The sequence below is a fragment of the Muscardinus avellanarius genome, assembly GCF_963383645.1.
Source record: "Muscardinus avellanarius genome assembly, chromosome: 2".
Lineage (NCBI taxonomy): Eukaryota > Metazoa > Chordata > Mammalia > Rodentia > Gliridae > Muscardinus > Muscardinus avellanarius.
This window is the reverse complement of record NC_137787.1, coordinates 94,931,886-94,946,931: the sequence shown is the minus strand read 5'-3', so window position 1 is coordinate 94,946,931 and position 15,046 is coordinate 94,931,886.

Genomic DNA, 15,046 nt, shown 5'->3' with positions numbered 1-15,046 from the left:
GGGGGATTCCCATGGGAAATAGCCTAGCCTATCCAGGATAAAGGTCACTAGCACGTAGCTCACGGCCAATCCCGGGCCAGTACATGAGCCATTCATGTGTGCAGAACCTCCTTTAAAAGGAAAAAACTGCTCAGTCTCCCCACCCATAATGAATGGGGAAACCATGCCTCAGTAGCTTCCTCCAGGCGCCATCTTAGTCCCTTTTCTGCTGAATCACTTTACTTAAAGTTTTGCCTTAGGCTGCAGGCTGCTCAGGCCGAGGGAGGCTGCATCTCCTTAGGCGCTGTATGGACACACCCCATCATGTCACAAAGAGTTTCTTTTATGAAAGTGGCCACACGAAATCTAATTTGTCTGACACCATAGTTGCTACTCCTACTTTCTTTGAGTTCCATAGATTACCTTGAACTCCATGGATTACCTTGCTCTAGTCCTTTACCTTTAGTTTGTGACTATCTTTAATAGTAAGATGTGCTTCTTGCAGGCAGCATATAGATGGATTTTGTTATTCTTTTTAATCTATTTTGCCACCTTATGTCTTTTTATTGGGAGTTGAGGCCATTTATGTCCAATGTGATTATTGAAAGATGGTTTTTAATTTCTAACATTTTGAGTTTTAACTTCTGTTTGAGGTACTGTTTATTCTTCTTTGCTTAGTTGTTTGCTTGATGTAAATTCTTGTTTCTCTGTTATATATTCTAGTGTATATTCCTTTTTTCTTCTTTGCAGTTAATCTCTCTGAGTATTTTCTCTAGTGCTGGTTTGGAAGACATATATTCTTTCAGTTTCTGTTTGTCATGGAAGATTTTTATTTCACTGTCAAGTTTGAGAGATAGCTTTGCTGGGTAGAAAACTGGGGACTGCAAGTTGTTTTTCTTCATTGAGTGTTTTTTTTTTTTTTTGTGTGTGTGTGTGTGTGTGTGATACTAGAGATGGAACCCTGGGGACATTTTACCTCTGAGCTACATTCCCAGTCATATTTATTATTATTATTATTATTATTATTATTATTATTATTATTATTTTATTTTGAAACAGAGTCTCACTGAGTTGCAAAGGGCCTCACTATGTAGCTGAGGCTGTCTGCTAACCATGATCCTCCTGTCTCAGCCTTTCAAATGCTGGAATTACAAACATGTGCCACCAAAGCTGGCAAGTTGTTTTCTTAAGAGCTTGAAATATGTTGCTCCAGGCCCTCCTGGTTTTTATGACTTGGTTTGGAAAGTTTGGAGTGATTTTATTGGTCTGCCTATGAATGTCATTTGGTCTTTTTCATTTGTTGCCTTTAAGCTCCTTGGCTTGTATGTTGGTCAGTTTGACTATTATGTGGTGTGATGAACATTTTCTCTGATCTTCATAGGGTAGAGTAGCAGATAGGTCCAAATAGAATGAGAATTTGAGTTTAGTAAGTTAATATATGTAGAGATTAGAAGTAGTGAATATGTAGTAGGATTTAAAGTAGATTTAATACAATGCAAAAGAAAAAAATAAAATGAAATGAAAAGGAAAAGAGATGGAGAAACAGGAGTAGATATGAATGAATGAAGAAGCTTCTAAAACGTGTGGGGAAGAAAGCAAAAACCAAACACACACAGACACACACACACACACACACACACAGTAAGCAAAACAACAACAAAATAATAACAACTCTACAAATATATGCATACTGAGTAGACTTTGCCTCTGTAGTCCTCCTGGGTCTATGTGGATTCTTTCAGCTGTTTAAGTTTCATAGTCTATAAAATGTTCTCTAGCATGTTCAATACACTCTCATTTGTTCCTTAACCTATGGTAATGATGTCAGCTTAATATCTTTCAATGATTTGGACCATGGCCTGGTGTCTCTGTCTGTGCAGGTACCGGGTGCTGCTGACACCTTTCCCACTGCAAGCCTGTGGTTCTGAGCTCCCCTAAAGGACCTATGTCTGAGATTCTCTCAGTCTACACAGGTGGATGGTATCACTGGGCCTGGATCTAGTGTTAAGGGCAGGTCTCCACACTTTCCACAGTCCCTGAACCCACCTCTCTCCCAACCTGTGTAGGTGCCACTCCATTGGAGTCTGCATTCTCCATAGATAGGGATGTGTTACTTCTACTTCTCCCTGTCACCACAATTGGGCAATCTGTGGTGATCTGTTTTTTTGGTCCTGAGGAATGTAGGTCCCAGGGCCAAAAACATAAACATTATTTCAATTTTGTATGTTGATTTGTGCCTGGAATTATAACACTACCTATGTAGTTACAATAATGTTCATAGTTTTAGTATGGATCTTGAATGTGGCCCAAAGGTCTATGTGTTGGAGGCTTAATCACCAGGAAGGTGCCTTTGGGGATGATAGAAACTTTAAAAAGTGATGCTTATCCCCCACCCTGCTTTCCTGTGCTTGTATGTATAAGGTGAGCAGTTTTAGACTCCAAACACTTCCCACAATTGCCTAAAATGCAAAAAGTACACCGGATCATGGTCAGGAACCTCTAAAACTGTAAGCTAAAATAAGCTTATTCTCTTTATATGTTGATGATCTCAGTTATTTTTTATAGAGATATAAAGCTAACACATGTCTTGGGAATTTTAAAATTTATGAATTCATAAATATTTTATTAATCTATATACTTTATATTTTTCATACTTATGTTTAAATAAACATATGGTTACCTCCCCCATATCATTCTGTACTTCTGAATAAATGGGTAATGGTCAAAGTCCTTGAAAGAAAATAAATGTAGTTGGGGTTAACTGTGAGTGCAGGTTGCTATTTTTTAAGATAAAAGCATATTTTCCCTGTTTTTTTATTGAGATAAAGAAGAAAGCATTGTCTAAATCAGTAGGTATAAGCTAAGTGCTGTAGTCTAGGCTGATTTGTTCCTATAAATATATAATATCTGACTAAGCATTGAATTTATAGTCACAACTTAGTTAAGTTTATATTAATCCACTGTCATCTGCTACACTATGTTTATTTATTCTTTTAAAAATGTTATAAAAAAGAAACTACCATTATATTCTTCAAATATGTAATTTTGCCATGAATCTCTGCAATTTTTCTGTGAATATGATATGCCTTTTGATTTAGTTTTTGGCAGAGAATAAGGCAGTTTTAGAACTTTCCATTTTAAAATTTTTGTATACTGGGGATTGAACATGAATAACAGGTGTATTCTTCCTCTCAGATGTATCCCTATACTATTTTATTTTTATTTTTTTAATTTTCACAGAGAGTCTTGCTATGTTGCTGAGGCTAGGCTTAAATCTAGTTTCATCCTGTTTCTGTTTCCCAAGTACTGGGATTATGGGTGTGTGCTACAAAGCCCGGTATAACTTTTACTTCACCAAAGTATACATACCAGGCCTCTACTAAATATAACATATATGTAACTCCACTGTGTATCAAGGAATGAAGGAATACCTACTGTATATATCCTTGAATACAATAGATTCACTATAAATTTGGGCCAGATTTTCACTTATTTCCTGATTGCATTAAGAACTTTACTAACTGGAGAACATAATGATTTGGGGTCAGAATGTTATCCTTATCAATTTGAGTAATATTCCCATGATGCCCAAAAGTTATGAGTATTTTCTTTTTCTATTTTAAGTTTAGCCTCCAAATTGGTTTAATTCCTTGAAAGAAAATATTGAATAGATCTTTTACCTTCCTCACAGCAGATGATTTTACTTTCAGTTATTGGGCTCTAGCTATGTGAACTGGCTTATACTTTGCAACTGAATAAGAAATTTTTTTTTCAGTTGCTGTGGAATACATCAATGTATGTGCTACTTCCAGATTTTTTTTTTTTTTTTTCGGGTCTGGGGATGGAACCCAGAGGCATTTGACCTCTGAGCTATACCTCCTGCCCAATTTATTATTCTTTATTTTGAAAGAGGGTCTCACTGAGTTGTGAAGGGCCTCACTAAGTACCTGAGGCTGTCCACGAACCGTGATCCTCCTGTGTCAGCCTCCCAAATGCTGGGATTACAAGTGTGCACCACCACGCCCGGCTCCACTTCCAGATTTTTTATTGTTATAAAATATAACATCATAGTTGGCTTCCCACTTACCTCATTACATAGCAACTCCATGTTCTATTAGCCATTTTCACAGACACAAGGAACTTTGCTCCATTTCAACCTGTCTGTAACAGTAAACATGCCCACCTTTTTTCTATTGGATAAGTGCTGTCATTTAATGCCTTTTATCATAAACTATCAACCTTACTGACACCAGAGTTTCAGAAAATATCAAATCCAAACAAAAGAAATTTAAACTTTTCCTTCAACTAGTGAATCTTTTATTACCTTTCTGAAGATAATGTACTTTTTGACTTGATATAAGATATGGTTGGTACACATAATAAAATCTAATATGCAATGGATCCTCACTAATATTCCTATATTCTTTTATAAGACTTCAGAACCCCAATACTCTGCTAACACACCTCTAGGCTCTCCATTGCACTTACTGAAGCCCATCAATTTTTCTAAGATTTCACGATACCGCAATATAAAATAACTATCTCTAGATGTCTCTACCATGCTCTTGAAGAAATTCTGCATTTACATCCTCCCTTGCTGTCTCAACACCTACAAGATACTCTCTTGTATGCACACGCACACACACACACACACACACACACACACACGTGCACACACACACTACACAGGATTTAATCCAGGCATGTTCTGCCTCTGAAATACACACCCCAGTTCTTTTGCTTTGAATCTGGATCTCGCTAAATTTCTTAGGGTCAAGTTGCTAAGGTTGAGAGGTTGGCCTTGAACCTACGATCCTCCTGTCTTAGCCCCCAAATACTGTGATTACAAGTATGTAGAACACACACCCAGCTAGATCCACTCTTCAACTTTTTTTTTTGATTGAGAATTGGACCTAGAGGTGTTCAACCTCTAAACTATACCTTCACATTCCCAGCTTTATTTACTTATTTATTTATTTTACTTTGAAACATGGACTAAGTTTCTAAGAGTCTCCATAAATTCCTGAGACTGGCTTCATACCTGTGATCTTTCTGTCTCAGCCTCTCAAGTGCTGGGATTACAAATATGCTTCACTATGCCTGTTGACATGATGAACATTTTAAACATTTCCAATTTAGCCCTCTGACTACATTATATGACTTGATTTTTGACTGGCCTTTTTACATTATTCATTGAAAACTCAAATAAATGATCTAACAACACAATTCTTATTATATTACTCAAGGACCACAGCTATCATTTATGTTAAAGTTTCACTTTCTATCTATAATTACTTTCTACTCACCATCAGTGAAAATCTTAATATTTGTTATAGTACTGAATGCTAGAAATTATCATCACCTCATCTTTCATCAAGAATGGATTGCCTAGTGTAACTCACACTTCGGTTAACCTATGTGAGAATGTGAGAATTCTTCCCTGATTTTATACTTTGAAAGGTGTCTTTAGCCAGGCGTGGTGGTGCAAGCTTGCAATCCCCGCGCTTGGGAAGCGGAGACAGAAGGATCGCACAGGTTTGAAGCCAGCCACGCTGGTTTAAGAGACCTTGTTTCCAAATTTATTTATTTATTTATTTATTTATTTATTTATTTATTTATTTTTTGTGGTACTGGAGGAGGAACCCAGAGGCTTTCTACCTCCATGCTATACGCCCAGACCTATTTTATATTTTATTTGGAAACAGGGTCTCACTCAGTTGCTGAGAGACTCACTAAGTAGTTGAGGCTGGCTTCGAACCTGTGCGATCCTCCTTTCTCAGCCTCCCAAGTGTGGGGATTACAAGCATGCACCACCGCGCCTGGATCTGTTCCCAAATTAAAAAAAAAAAAAAAAAAAGTAAAAACTAGGTCTGGGAGTGTAGCCCTGAGGTAGAAGGGTTTCCAGGAAACCCAGTACCACAAAAAAAAAAAAAAAAAAAGAAAGGTGTCTTCATATTTCCCAAAACAAAGCCTGAAACAAGGAATTGTAAGAAAACCATTTATATTGGGTAGTTATCTGGCAAATAAGTGTGGAAAACCAGAAATAATAGAAAAGACATACAGGTGAATGTTATCAAGTTGACCACTACCGTAGGAACTTTAGTTTGTTTCTCAAGCTTTCTCTCTCTTTCTCTCTCCCTCTTTCTCTTCCTTTTTCTTTCTGTCTCTTTCTCTGTCTTTCTCTCTGACTCTCTCTCTGTCTCTGTCTCTCTTTCTCCATATATTTAAAATTGCTTTTGTTTCCTATTTTCTATCTAATTTGAACACATGATAGAAAATACGACCATTGACTTTCTGTGACTGATTCATCTTACTTAGCATGCTATTCTTTAGTTCCATCCGTTTTTCTTCAAATTATACAATATTGGGCCGGGCGTGGTGGCACACGCTTGTAATCCCTGTGCTTGGGAGGCAGAGACAGGAGGATCGCACAGGTTCGAAGCCAGCCGCGCACGCTGGCTTAGGAGACCCTGTTTCCAAACATAAAGTATAAAATAGGTCTGGGAGTGTATCCCTGAGGTAGAAGGGCTTCCAGGAACCCCAGTACCACAAATAAATTTATACAATATTGTTCTACATTAATGTTGAATAAAATTATATTGAATGTATATACCATATTTTCTTTATCCATTCATCTGTTGATGGATGCATAGGTTACTTCCATAACCTTTCAAATATGTACGGGTAAGAGTGGGTAGCAAGGTGGGATGCACAGGAAAGCACACCAAGTGCTATGTGCATATATTTCTATATCACACTGAACCTCACTATGACATCTAATTACAATGCACCAATGAAAATATTTAAAAAGAATAAACAAAGCACAGAATTAGTGAGGCTATGGAATGGGGGAGGGGGGTAATGGGCTAATATTTGCTCTATGGGGCACAGAAATCTTCACATCTCCAGGTTCCACATACAAGAGTGCCAGGTGGTTACCATAGGGGCTTTTCTCTTCCCCATCTTCTTTTCCTATTTCATTGTCTTCAGGCAAATGATATCAACTAAGTATGCAGCTTAACTATGGAAGAATTGTAGGACCTGATTAATATTAGGAAACAGATTGAAGAGTGGATCATAACAATGTTGGAATGACAGATAAGAGTATGAGAGAAATTTGTTTAACATTATGTAGAGGGCATTTAGAACTGTTTTTTTTTTTTTTTTCTACTGGATGAGATGCGCCAGGGTAGAAAGTATGGTAGAATAATGTCTCTCAGTGATTTAGGTCATGTGCCCTATTCCCTAATGTCAGTAAACATGCTATACCACATAGCAACTGGGAGTTAATTTGCAGATGTGATTAAGTATGTGAAGATGATCTTAGATTAACCAGCTTAGTCTAATTATATCAACCCTTAAAAGCAAAGAGCTTTCTTAAGCAGAACACATAAAGGATGTAGAGGAAGGAGAAGTTGGGGAAATAAAAGCATGAAAAAGATATAAAATAAGTTCTGAAATAAAGGGTCTCATGTATTAGCATCAGAGAGAGGTCTCTAAGAGTTAAAGGTGACCTCAGGTGATAACCGGAAAGAAAATGGGAACTTCAGTCCTAGGAAAGTAAGGAACTGAATTCTGCAATTATTCTGAATGAGCATTCTGAAAAAGCTCAGGGATAGCTTTGATTTTAACCCTGTGAAACCTGGAGCAGAAACTCTCATCAAGCCAATCTGAACTTCTGACCTACAGAGCTGTGAGATAGGACATATAAGTTGTTTTAAGCTGCTAGATATGTGGTAATTTGTTATAGCAGTGAGTGAAAGCTAATACAGAGAAAGACAAAGTCTATCCCAGGCCACGTGGTCTCAGTTGCACTATTGCCAAGCTAATTTCTACAGCAAGGCTAGAAAGAGAGGTGGCGTAAGGAAAGCAAGAGGTGTTTGAGGCACCTTCAAAGGGCAGCTTCTGGAAGAAAGAGACAGAGTTGCTAATCTTTGTGCATGAGTTCTAAGGTATGAATTAACTTTGGTTAGAAGAGAGAAAGTAATACTCTGAAATATTGTTTCAAGAGCATTCATAACAATTAAGGAAACTCCCAGTTTTAAAATGCATCTAACAGGAAATCCATGACTCAAATCATTTTTTTTTGTGTGTGTGTGTGTGGTGCTGGGGGTGGAACCCAGAGGCTTTCTACCTCCGGGCTAAACTCCCAGCAGTATTTTATATTTTATTTGGAAACGGGGTCTCACAAAGTTGCTCAGAGCCTCACTAAGTAGCTGAGGCTGGCTTCAAACCTAATGTGATCCTCCTATCTCAGCCTCCCGAGTGCTGGGATTACTAGCATACACCACCATGCCCAGCTGACTCAAATCATTTAAATTTTCTCTATGCCACTTTATAAAGAACAACAATTAATAAATTACCACATAATAAGTTATCAAAAATAGTGGTAACTCTATATGATGGACAAGCTAATAATAGATTTTTAGGTGAATAAAGTTAGCTAAAACTTAAACCAAAACCAAAGGTGATATATTGGTATTTTCTTTGATGAAACTAAGACTTCCCATTTGTGTTGCCTTCACACTTTATATCCAGATGCGAATCCTGGGAGGGGGGTGGTTGAGAAAGGGATGGACAGGCTCTCTTCTACTGAATGCTCAGAGCTTTTTTGAGGTGGACAAAGCACTTCCTGCACATGACCATCCTTCAGAGAAGTTTCACTTACAGGAGAATACTGCTGAAAATTGGGGCAGTTTTCAGGGAATGAAGTGCTGCTGAGTTGTAAAAGAGCCTGGTGCTCTCCTGTTGAGTAGGTGGAAGGGTAAACCACAATGTAAGACCAGATATTTGAAATGCAGGTAGGTGCAGACTCAGGAAGAACCATGGTTTCATGGCATACGATAGTATTGGCACTTTAATGTGATTCTGTGCTTCACTGTATAAGTAAATAAGAATAGATTGATTTGAGAATGAGAACATCACTACTGAGTTATAGGGGGGAAAATGACAAGGATAAAGGAAAAAATAAAGCAGGAGTTGTAATCCTAAGAAGAGTGTTAACGAGGCATAAACATGACCAAAATAAAAAAAAAAATGAAGACAAATAAATATAACAAATTCTACCTGACAACTCTAGAATTGGATCATTTTCTCCATAATCGAACATCAACAAACAAAACAAGACTATATTTTTATAAGGTTCCATAAGACAAGAATTGAGAACATAATTTAGTAAATTAAGACAATTTTTCAAATATTAGAATTTTTGAAAACTGGTTGGAACCGTGAGTAGGAAATAGGAAACAGATACTATGGTGCCTCAGCAGAAAATCCTGGAGAGAAGTAAACTGAGAAAAAAAAACTGAACTAAAAAGAAGGCTGTGTAACCTAAGGAAGAACTACATGAACAGTGAATTAAATTTATCTCTGAGGGTACTGCATGTATATATACATAACTGTACACATATATACATGAAAAAATGAGTTCAGATGAATAAAGAGTAAAATAGTAATCCAGGCCAGGTACTTGAAAGTGTCTTCAAGAATAAAGGTAAACAAAAGCAGATAAAAATTATTAAGATGGTGGTTATGTTAAAAGAAAAAGTAATGACTGAGCCTAAGAATTTTCAGTGTTTCTGTGTACTAAAATAAGAATTTGGACCTAAGTAATAAAGTTTTGGAAGAAATTAAAGTAGGTTATAATAGGTTAAAAATAATAAAAATATGTATTTGTTTAAAAATATTTTGATTATAATTAGTTGCTTTACCTTAAGCCTGGGAAGAAATAATAAAAATAAGTAAAAACACATCTGGCCTTAAAAGAAGTCTTAAAAATACTAAATTTCTATAAGCAATGAAGTAGCTCAACCTAACTGGTGAGGAAAAGTTCATTACTCTAGAAATGTACATCAGCTGAGTTCGATTATATTTGAAGGCCTTTGGGAAACATTAGCACATGTGTAAAAGCTCAGCAAACATACTATAAATGCTTTTGATAAGTATAATCTATGAAATATACCAATACAATAAGACTTTGGTCAAAATGAACAAAATTAAAAATGGAAAAAAACATGCAGTAAAAATAATAATAGGTGTAAAAGACAAAAATTAAATGTAAGTATAATAAAGTATCCAAATTATTGAGAAAAAAGAGAAATGATTTTAAAATAATACTGTCAAAGTACTTTACATAAATTGAATTAAGAAACATTATGGAACATGTTTGTAATGCTAGGGCTTAGGACACAGGATGATCACAGGTTTGATGCTAATATGAAAACTTAGAGAGTTTCTGTTTCAAAATAACAAATAAAATGGTGTTGAGGTTTAGCTTTGAGTTATAATTCCCCTGGGTTCAATCCCCAGTAACACAGAGACACACACACAGACATATACACACACAGACACAGACACAGATACACACACACACACACACACACACACACACACACACTAGCAAAACAATACACTATGAATATTAACTAAATTAGGAGAATCTAAGAATGTTAAATTCCTCATTTTAGAAGTTAGTATAATATTTCTTCATGAATATGTTCTAGGGTCTCTAAAATGACAATGTATTTTTGCAGTAATAATAATCACAACAGGTTATGATGAAATACTGTACTAGGAATACTAGCCTTCTGTAAATTTCCTTTGGATGAAGAGAAGATGCAAATGGGGAGACGATGATTAAATAATGAGGGATAAATTTCAGGATTGGTTATTATTATGGCTGAGGAAAATGATACCTGATATGCTAAGCTAGACAAACTAAATACTGAATCTTAGGTAATAGAGGAAATAAATGCCATCTTTAAAATTAATGCAGCACCACAGCTTTTGTATGAATGTGTGTGTTCACTCAGATTTCTACAACCATAAATGACAAACTTGAACTACAGAAATATATTTGTCGAGTAATTTACTTCCTAACTTTATATTATTGAGATATGTGCTATTACAATCAGTCAAGTCGATCTAAACTTGTTTTTTATATATGTTTAAGTATCTACATGATTAGTCTTATAAGTCTAACTTGTACATTTATTTTCAACTGTTTATCACAGTTCATTTGGTGTAAGAAAATATTTTCTAAATAATAAATTTTTAGGTTACTGACCCTAGTAACATGTGTCTAATTTCCACTATTAGGATTATATTTTGAAAGACTAAAACAATTATACTATTGCTTTTCCAGGCCATAACTCCATAAATAAGCTAAAAGTCTAGTTGCATCAATAGGCTAACAATTTATGTATTAAAATTCCAAGGGAAACCACAGCTAAAAAATTATCTTGGAGTGAACAAATGACCAATGTATAAAAATCGCATTGCTTAAATTCATCGCTATCTTACAAACCCCATGCTAAAGGAGCAGATTATCCATCAGACAGAATGAATTCATTCTAAACATAGAATTTATCAGAAGAGGCCATCTTTAGTACCAATTTTTCTTTTGATTTTTTGATCAATCTATGTAGAAAAATGATAGGATTTGCTAGAAATCATTTTTCAGAATAAATTGCAACCACATAAGTATACCAGCTGAAAAGTTAAACCAAAGAACTCATTTCATCTACTTTTCTTTCTGTAGACTAGGTACATGCATAACACTCTATAAGATACATGTTTCTGGGTCTTTGGCTATGAAAACATCAACATTTTTTATTTCTGAATTAAAAGCACTTTCATATAGTCTAATTATCTTTATAATTTCCTGTACCTACTAATGTCCTGAAAATGTTTACTTAACAACAGATGTGGTAGAAGAATTGAAAAGTAAACTATTTGACTTTTTCTTTTGTTTACCTCATATTTAAAATACTCAGAAGAGCCGGGCGTGGTAGTGCACACTTGTAATCCCCGCGCTTAGGAAGCAGAGAAAGGAGGATCAGGCAAATTCTATCTGGCTTAAGAGACTCTGTTTTCAAATAAAATATAAAATAGGTCTGGGAGTGTAACCCGGAGGAAGAAGGGTTTCTAGGAACCCCAGTACCACAAATAAATAAATAAATAAATAAATAAATAAATAAATAAATAAAATACTTAGAAGATATAACATATGGTGCTATGTAACCCTATACCCCAACAATTTAGTTAAAGTTTTCTTGTTTTCTATTTCTTGAAAACTACAATTCATGAGTTCATATTTAAATGACTTTTACTATACATTAAATTTAAGGATACCATCTAATATTGAGAAAATCACTGTTAAACTAATAAAAACTAGAATGGAGCATAAAATAAATAAAAATGATTTTAAAAAGTTGCTACTTATATTTTCTTACTTATGTAGAATTCTTATCTTAAGTACTAATTGTAGAGCTAAAACTATATCAATGTGTTGAATATAAATAGTTGTAGTGTTCTTAGAAAAGAATATGATTTTTAATTAATAAACTTGAAATATGGAAATGAGATAGATTAAAAGAAAATAACTATTGTTTCTATTTCCCTTATCATAAATACCATATTTTCCTATTACAGATTTTAAAATTATGGTCATTTTGCACAATGCACTTTATTCATAATAGACATAACCTGCATTTAGTATGAATTTTTTTCATAATCAAGTCATCCTTTAAGCTGAAACTAACATAGTAATATTCATAGAAGAAATATTTGATTTTAAATCTCAACTTGAAGGAACAACAAAAAGTGTATAAAACAAAAACCAAAATAAGATGTAATCACCAGTGATACCAAAATAAAACACATCTACTCAAATGAAAGTAGTCCAATTTATGTAAAATTATACAAGTTCCTAAATGGAACTTTTCCCCTTCCTAGTAGATTCTTTGTTTACTGCATAGGCACTTTACTAATATAGGTTTCTATAACTATAACTCATGCATCATCAGTATTAAAGAATTAAAATTGAAACTTGGGAATACCATGATTTTGTTGATGAGGGGACTTTTGATTTGGCTGTTACAGCTGAGAGTCATTTAATAGTAGAAGAGAGAATAGAGCTCTCTATCAGCAGTTTTTAGGGCAATTTTGTTCCCCCAAAGACAGGCAGTATACATAGGCAGTTTTAGTTGCTGCAAGTTTGGAAAAGTAGGATGTGTTAGTAATATCACCTACTTGAGAAAGTGCAGGGAACCTGCTAAATCTCCTAACTTCTGAAGAACAACCCCAAGTCACCTGGCCCCAGAGATTGAAAATCTTTACAAAAGAAGACATTTAAGTTGAGGGCAAGGGTCAAGTTTACTAGGAATAATTAATTTTTATATATTTCTCCCACCAAACTTCAAAGAAATGATTTAGGAAATATTGTGTTTGTTCGTGAAGAATATTTACACATATGAATCTCTAATTTTTATATGAATTTTTGTAACAGGAAATTGGAACAGAAATAGAGCTATCGCAATATGGTAAAATAAGTTTTGGTAGTTAAAATATTTTTGTCCTATAGATACAAAAATAACTATAAATAAAGACAGTGGACTTTGATGTGGATTTCTATGAAACAGCATGACACAGTGAAGCTATTGTGCAAATAAGGCCAGTCTAAATACAAGGCCTTTGAAAAGAGTTTGATTGATCAGGAACTGTCCTGACTGCAGCTTTCACAAACACTCCAGTGAAAATAACAACTCATCAGTGTCAGATAGCAATTGTCAGTCATCCGCATATAAAAAGTGGTTTGACATTATTTATATTAACATTAACTATCAAGATTATACCAATCTATAGATCCTGTTCCTTAATAGCTACAGTTGTTTACTAAACAGCCCCCTCAGATAACAGAACTAAATGAATAATATAAGTAAGTTAGAATTTCTCAATTTTCTATCTCTAGTCTAATATTCTGAGGTATTTAGTAGGTATGCCAATCACTATTCCACTTACAAAATAATATCCAAATGACATTTAATGAAATCTGTTTCCCATAAGGCAATCTTTTTGAGAATGGGGAGGACAAGAACAACTTTGGCTTATTTCAACATAGTTGCCACACTATTTCATATACAACCTTCTTCTTTCCATTGCAATATGATAACTATGACCAGCACAGTAAGGTGGGAGAAAAGAAAATACTTCTGGTTTAAGAAGAGGGAAAATTTCTTTGTTGTGCTTTGAAAAATGATGCAGTAAAATCAATCTTTTCCTAAAGAGTATGTTCTAATGATATAAAAAATCTATCATGAACACTAAAATAGTTTTTTAGAATTATTTAAGCTATAGCTGGCTGTGGTGGCACAGGCTTGTAATTCCAGCATTTGGGAGGCTGAAACAGGAGGGTCACGGTTTGTGGACAGCCTCGGCTACTTATTGAGGTCCTTTGCAACTCAGTGAGACTCTGTTTCAAAATAAAGAATAAAAAAATTAATAAGGCTTGGGAATATAGCTTGAAGGTAGAATGCCACTGGCTTCTATCCCCAATACTGAAAAAAAAGAAATATTTAAGCTACATAATGAAAGAAATTTTCTTATTTTTAAAAATTACCCAACACAAGCACTTAAATATGTAGAATTTCATTTAAATAAGTCAGTCAACAATTTTTATAAAGTATTTAACACTTCATTGTAGAAACATAGGCAAAATGACTATTATAACCAAAATGAAAAATACTGTTCAATTTAAAAAATGTACTTAAACAAGAACCTGAAAAAGTTTATGATATGCATAACATCGTTCAAGCAAAATTGCACTAGTATTACATAAATCAATAGTTTATAAAGGCCTCAATATGGCAAAGTTTAGAAATAGGTAGTATGCATGCACATAGTACAACAAAAAGTCTCCTTATAAAACAGCAGTTTTTTAATGCTTGTACAAAGGGATAAAGAGCAACCACAAACATATTTTTCATCTGTTAGGTTAATACATTATGACAGCTAAAAGTCAGTCATGTCTATCAGAGGAACAAAAAGCCCTCTACAACTTGTGAATAAATCTTTTGTGCCTTTAAAGATATTTGTATAAAAATGCTATCTTTTTTTTACAACTTAAATAAAGTGTACTTTTTTCAATCAAATTTTTAAAACAAACAACAATAACAACAAAATGAATGGGGTCCATGTGTATTGTATAACCAAAAAGAAACCAGAGTACCAGAGAGACTGGTTTGCATTTATAGGCTCCACCTTTGATTATGGGCAGATGGTTGTTTTC